This window comes from Acinonyx jubatus, chromosome A1, assembly GCF_027475565.1.
Source record: "Acinonyx jubatus isolate Ajub_Pintada_27869175 chromosome A1, VMU_Ajub_asm_v1.0, whole genome shotgun sequence".
NCBI classification, from domain to species: domain Eukaryota; kingdom Metazoa; phylum Chordata; class Mammalia; order Carnivora; family Felidae; genus Acinonyx; species Acinonyx jubatus.
The window spans coordinates 10,350,156-10,356,155 of NC_069380.1; positions in this window are offsets into that span (position 1 = coordinate 10,350,156).

The window sequence follows — 6,000 nt, forward strand, 5'->3', positions numbered from 1 at the left end:
TTCAGACATGAGCAAGCAAGTGGGGGAATTGGGGGAGTCTAAGGATGAGATGCCCACTCATTCATTCATTCATTCTCTCATTACTCCCTTGAAAAATATTTTGAGCAACTATATTGTGCCAGCCATTGTTGATAGATGCCAGAAGGCACTGGGCTCTCGATGGTGCCACTTAGATCATCCCACATCCGGAAACACACACACACACACACACACACACACACACACACGGATTTTTCTTTTTCAAAAAGGCATTCTTTATACGGAGAAGAAATTAAGCTAGAGACCTGTATACTAGTCTACTGGACATTTTCAGACATTTCCCTGTATCTAGAATTTCTTTTCGTTATTTTACCTTCCTGTTTTGTTCCTCTGAGTTTCTTCTGATTTCACAACTGGAACTGGGAGTTATTCTCCTTTATGGTTAGGTGGAATACCCTTCACTATGCAACCTTGGGTGATTCACTGGGTGCCTCTGGGCTTCAGCTTTGCAATGAAATGAAGGAGTTTGAACTTGAAAATGTTACGATTCTACTGTCTAAATATAGGGCCTGTATTACTAAACATTCCATTACTAAATATTCCCAGTAGGTCCTACTTCCACATTTATGCTCCATTATGAAAAGAACTTAATTTCAAAGACTTCAAGGTTTTCTAATTAAAATGAATTATCTGCTCTATCAGTCTGGAAAATTTTGTCATACTGAATTTAATCAACTTGAAATATACTTGGCTTTCATTCATGGATTCAGAAACATAGGAAAACTCTGCAAAAAGACAGTTTTACGGTAATATATTTCTTTTCTGGATGTGAAAATTAACTTTGGCTCATTCAAAAAATATTTATTACATTTCTATTATGTTCCAGATTCTGGAGATGCAATGGCGAGCAAAAGCTGACAAATTCTATCTTTATAGACTTCATCATCTAGGGCACAGATTACTACTGAAACAACATGCATAAGCTTTAACAAATGCTGAGAGGGAGTGGTCTTTGATTTGAGACATAAAAATGAAAAACCAGATGAAGGGGTCAAAAGGAGAGCATTTTAGGAAGAAGAAACTGTGTATGCAAGGGCCCTGTGGTGGAGGCATTATGACTTCTTTAAGAAACTGGAAAAAGCTGGAATGCTCTAGCATCATAAAGGGCAACCCTTTGTAACCTGCCTTCCTCACGTACTATATCATAGACATCTTGCCTACTGTTCATATTCGGTAACAAAATCCCCACGTGGTATTTCACTGCATAATTACACTTGAATTTATCCAAAAAATTCTCTAGTATTGGTTATTTTGGTTACTTGCCCTTTTCACCCTTTCACTTAGTTTTTAGAGGAGATTAAATGAAGCAAGAGAAGTAGGATGAATTGGCTCAGATTAGACATTAAGACAATGATTCTGTGTTAGATCAGTTATTATATTGGTCATCTCGGGTGGGTGGGTTGCGGGACTTTAAGTTTTTAAATTAAAAGTGCTACTTTGGTGGAAATGAAAGGACAATACTAACAACCATCTCTAAAGCAATTCCCAACTCTCTCTCCATCCCTCCTTCCCTCTTTTCTTCCTTCTTTCTCCTGTTTCTCTAATTCTATATACATCTGTAGCCCCCCATTCCATCTTTGTGCCCTTTACAGAGCCCGGCCGGAGCTCATGCTCAACAAATATTTGTTGAATCACATTAACCTGTGGTTGAGTCAAGAAAGGTTGACACAGGATTGACCATCCTGATTCTTCTGCTCAAGAGGCTGCTCTCCTCACCCTGCGCTTTAACTTTTTAGTTGATGTGAAAGGTTTCTTTTTTTCACGTATTTCTGCAGTGTATGATCTGAAGACGCTCTGATTTCCAGATCCTAAAGGCATTATGAATTTCAAAAGGTAATGTATACAAGTACTTTCTAAGAGTAAGCCGAGAAGAATTTTGTTTTTTATTGTTCTTTGTAACAAAAGGTCCTTGTGGCGGCACACGGTGGGTCTGATTCATTGGCCAAGGCCAATGTGACAGCGGGAAGGTGGGCACGGGAGGATCCTGTTCTCTTCCGCTCTGCTGTCATTACCTACTCTGGACAGACCAGCTGCTCCCTGTCTTTCGTCAACTGTTGGGCTCCTTTCAGGTTTTTATAACCTGTGGTGTGGTGAGATAAACAGGGCAGAGGAGATAGCCTGCTGTCCACTGATCACCTTCAAGGCTGTCGCCCACTGTGACAGCTTTGGTCTCTCTTCGCCTGTGGGCCCTGTGCTCCCTCTTTCTGTGACTCTTCAGGCATGCTGGGTAGTTTACATACAGCTTTCCCCTTTGGTCCTTACCCACTCTGGATATCTGGATCATCAGGAGACAGAGTTATCTGTCTTAATCAAGAAAGAATTCTGCCTCTAATCTCCCGGCAACATTATCTGCCTTGGATTAGATAAAACTTGCACATTTCATTACTACCATTTGTTGGGGGTATTCCAGCTCAGACGACACAGCCTGGCCTGCAATTCGGGCTCAGTGAATACTTTTAAGGAGGGTATAAAATGAGGGACTGAGTCTCTGGGGCTCCTACTTCACATTTCACCTTAGCAAAAAGAGAGACAAAGAGAGCCTCGAGTCCTGTACCATCAAACACACTTTTGGCTTCGCCGCAGACCAAGGCAGTGTGGTTGCAGCACAGACCCAGGTAGAAAGAGCAAAGAAACCCTCCTGCTATCTGTGGGCTTCACCGAGGAGGGGACACATCCTTGCCTGCACAGAACAAACCACACGGAGGAGCAACTTGATTGGTTTCCATGTCCTCCCACGCTTCCGGGTATCTTTAATGCCCGTGGCAGTCAGGAACCTTCCATAACACGCCACATCCTAGCATACAGATCCCTGGTCATCGTTTTGGCAGTTTGGGAGTTCTCTGTGGTAAGTTTTTGAGTGTTCTTTTAGATAATATGATAGAAAGTAATCTCAGCATTTTGGCGACCAGCTGTCACCTTTGTGAATATGATCGTGTTGGCACCAAGGAGTCACCCATGTCAAAGTGACAGCCATCATCATATTCTCAGACCAGCTATCAAAGTCAAACTTTCCTTTTTCAGAGAAGAGCAACCAGTGAAAGCCACTTTCACAACAACTTAATAAATTAAAGCTTTGATCTGATGTGAAGACAACAGTTTGGGGCAGATGACGTGCTACTTTATCACTGAGTCAGGAAAGACTGGAGACAGCTGGTTCACAGGTGGCGCCTTTGTGCCTAGCAAAGGCCAAATGACGTCATGGCACACTAGGAAAATAAACTTTGTATGTGTTTATGTAACCTGCATTGAAGGCAGAGTGGAAGCAGTAACAGTAACCTTGATTTATTCGTCAAAATGGAGTGAATAAGCTGTTTCCCTTATGACTGTTTTCCCTTTCAGAGTCTGAACGTCTTTCTTTATCTGCCGGCTTGCAAATGACTTTCAGATAGTTTCAGGTTCTAATTCCAGCCATAATTGGATTAGATGTCCATTTAAAGTAGATTTCAATAATGCCATTATATTAACCTTGCCTTCAAAAGACCACACCAAGGGGCGTCTGGGTGGTTCCGTCTGTTGAGCGGCCGACTTCAGCTCAGGTCATGATCGCATGGTTCACGAGTTCAAGCCCCGCATTGGGTTCTATGCTGGCAGCTCAGGGCCTGGAGCCTGCTTCGGATTCTGTGTCTCCCTCGCTCTCAGTTCCTCCCTCACTAGCACTCGGTCTCTCTCTCTCTCTCTCTCTCTCTCTCAAAAATAAAAACATTAAAAAAAAAACAACACCCAAAAGACCACACTGATATAAGTGTTGCCATATTATACTATTAGCATTGCTTTGGTCACCTAATTGATTTCATTATCATGAACCAGCCAAGTGTTTGTGGATAGACAGATGGGATCGTCAGCACGATAACCTCAGAGGCTCTGTCCAGGTTGTGGACAAGTACACTGGATGTTTTCCCTTTGTCTCTCAGATCTGCTCTCCACCCTTCTGCGTGATGCGGGAGGTTCACTGGCCCTCTGGCTTCCAGTCTGGAAGACACCTGCAGGAGTCTGGACATGGAGGAGCGTGAGCCATTTGACTTCTGCTCCCCTTCCTGCTGGGCCACCATGGCTTGGGGATCTCCCTCTATCCAAGGCGTCTGCTCCTGCTGGACAGTCTTTCCCCATGCAGCCCCTCCGTGTGGGTGGTCCCAGTAACAGTTCCCTGGCCTTGCCCCTTTAGGCATGGGGGTGGTAAAAGCTCCTCCCGATTCGATTCGTGGTGTTGAGGTATGGCTGCAAGATTGCTTTTGGTTTCCCTAAAGCCTACCCACTCCTCTGTAAATAGTCCCCTTTTAAACTCTTCTCCATTCCCCAATTTGAGTGTGAGATCTGGGTCCTGTCAGAGCTGAGTGACAGTCCTGGCAGAATTGGCTGTGGGTTAGTTGGGACCAGGTGCTCCCACCCCTCAGGATAGGGGGTGACAGGGGAGGGCAGCCTCCCTCTCCTGGAGCACAGGCTCACAGTGGTAAAGCATCCACTTGTGTCCTGCCCAAGCACATGTCCCAGGTGCTCCAGGAGAGTAGGGAAGGACGTATGGGCCTACAACCCTGCCTGTGATTTCCAGCCAGCACGTTGGGACAGTCATTGGTGTCTCTATGAGCAAGAATCTCAGGCAATAGGGTTACTGAAGTCAGAACACAGGTAGAGTCAAAATAGAACCAGACCTCAGGTTCCATTTGTCTAGTATTGAACCTAATACCAGTGATTTAGTTTTTAGGGAACAAAAAGACATCACACTAAATTAATGAGTTTTCCTGGCTTGGGAACATTGTATTTACTTTGCTTTTATGTTTGTATAAGAGCTATAAGAAGAAATTGTTATGGACTGAATAGTGTCCCCACCAAATTCATATGTAAAGCCCTAACCCTCCATGTGACTGTATTTGGGGACAGGGCCTCCAGGGAGGTAAGTAAGCTTAAATGAGGTCATTAGGGTTAGCCCTTAATCTGATAGGACAGGTATCCTTACAAGAGAAGGGACACAAAAGATCTCTTTCACTCTCCACATTCGTGGAGGAAAGGCTACGTGGAGAGGCGGTGAGAAGGTGGCTGTTTACAGGCCAGGAAGAGAGGCCACCACCAGAAACTGAATTTGCTGGCACCTTGATCATGGACACCTAGCTTCCAGAACTGTGACGAGAAAACAAATTCCGTCCTCTTAGCCACCCAGATGGTGGCATTTTGTCGCGGTAGCCGGCACAGACTAACACAGAAACGTACCATCAGTTTTATGTTTGTACACATTTAGACAACATTATGAAGCTGATGGCCAGATTCCGAGAGCAATGTTACCTGGAAAAGGGGTTTTATGTTCTTCAAATTCAATGAACAGGGCTTTGTAGTTAAAATAGGAGAGTGCTGGAGTCATGATACCTGGATTTTAATCCTGGCTCTACAATTTACCGTGTGATGTTAGACAATTAACCCCTCTATACTTCATTTTTCTCTCCTGTAAAGTGAGTGTGATATTATTTCCTACCTTTTATGGTTGTTGTGAGGAATAAATGAGTTAGATAACATAATGCATCAAAATATCTAGCACTGTACATATGAGCCTACATTCAAGCCGTGTCTTGTGTTTTAAAATTATTCATGGCATTTTGATCCTAAGCTTCCTAATTTTGATAAAATTTCATGGCCAAACAAAAAATTACTGATAGAGCCATGTATCTGGCTCATAACCTTTGTGTGCTATGAGTAAATAGCTCTTATTATTGAAAAACTTTTAAGCAGAAATAAAGGACGTAGGCCATTTTAAAATTCCTAAGCAAAGGGGACTTATTAATATTGCCACTAAGAAATCCCGAAATAATAAGAAATCCTGAAAAAAAAAAGGCAGTAGGAGATATTCTGGGCAAGATTCAACTTGGGCTGCTGATTCTTTACAAAGGCATAAATTATTCCCTTCCACAAGTGCACGTTCCTTAGGTATGGACGAGGTGCCCTGGGCATTGTTTAACTGATGAGTTTCCCAAGGAC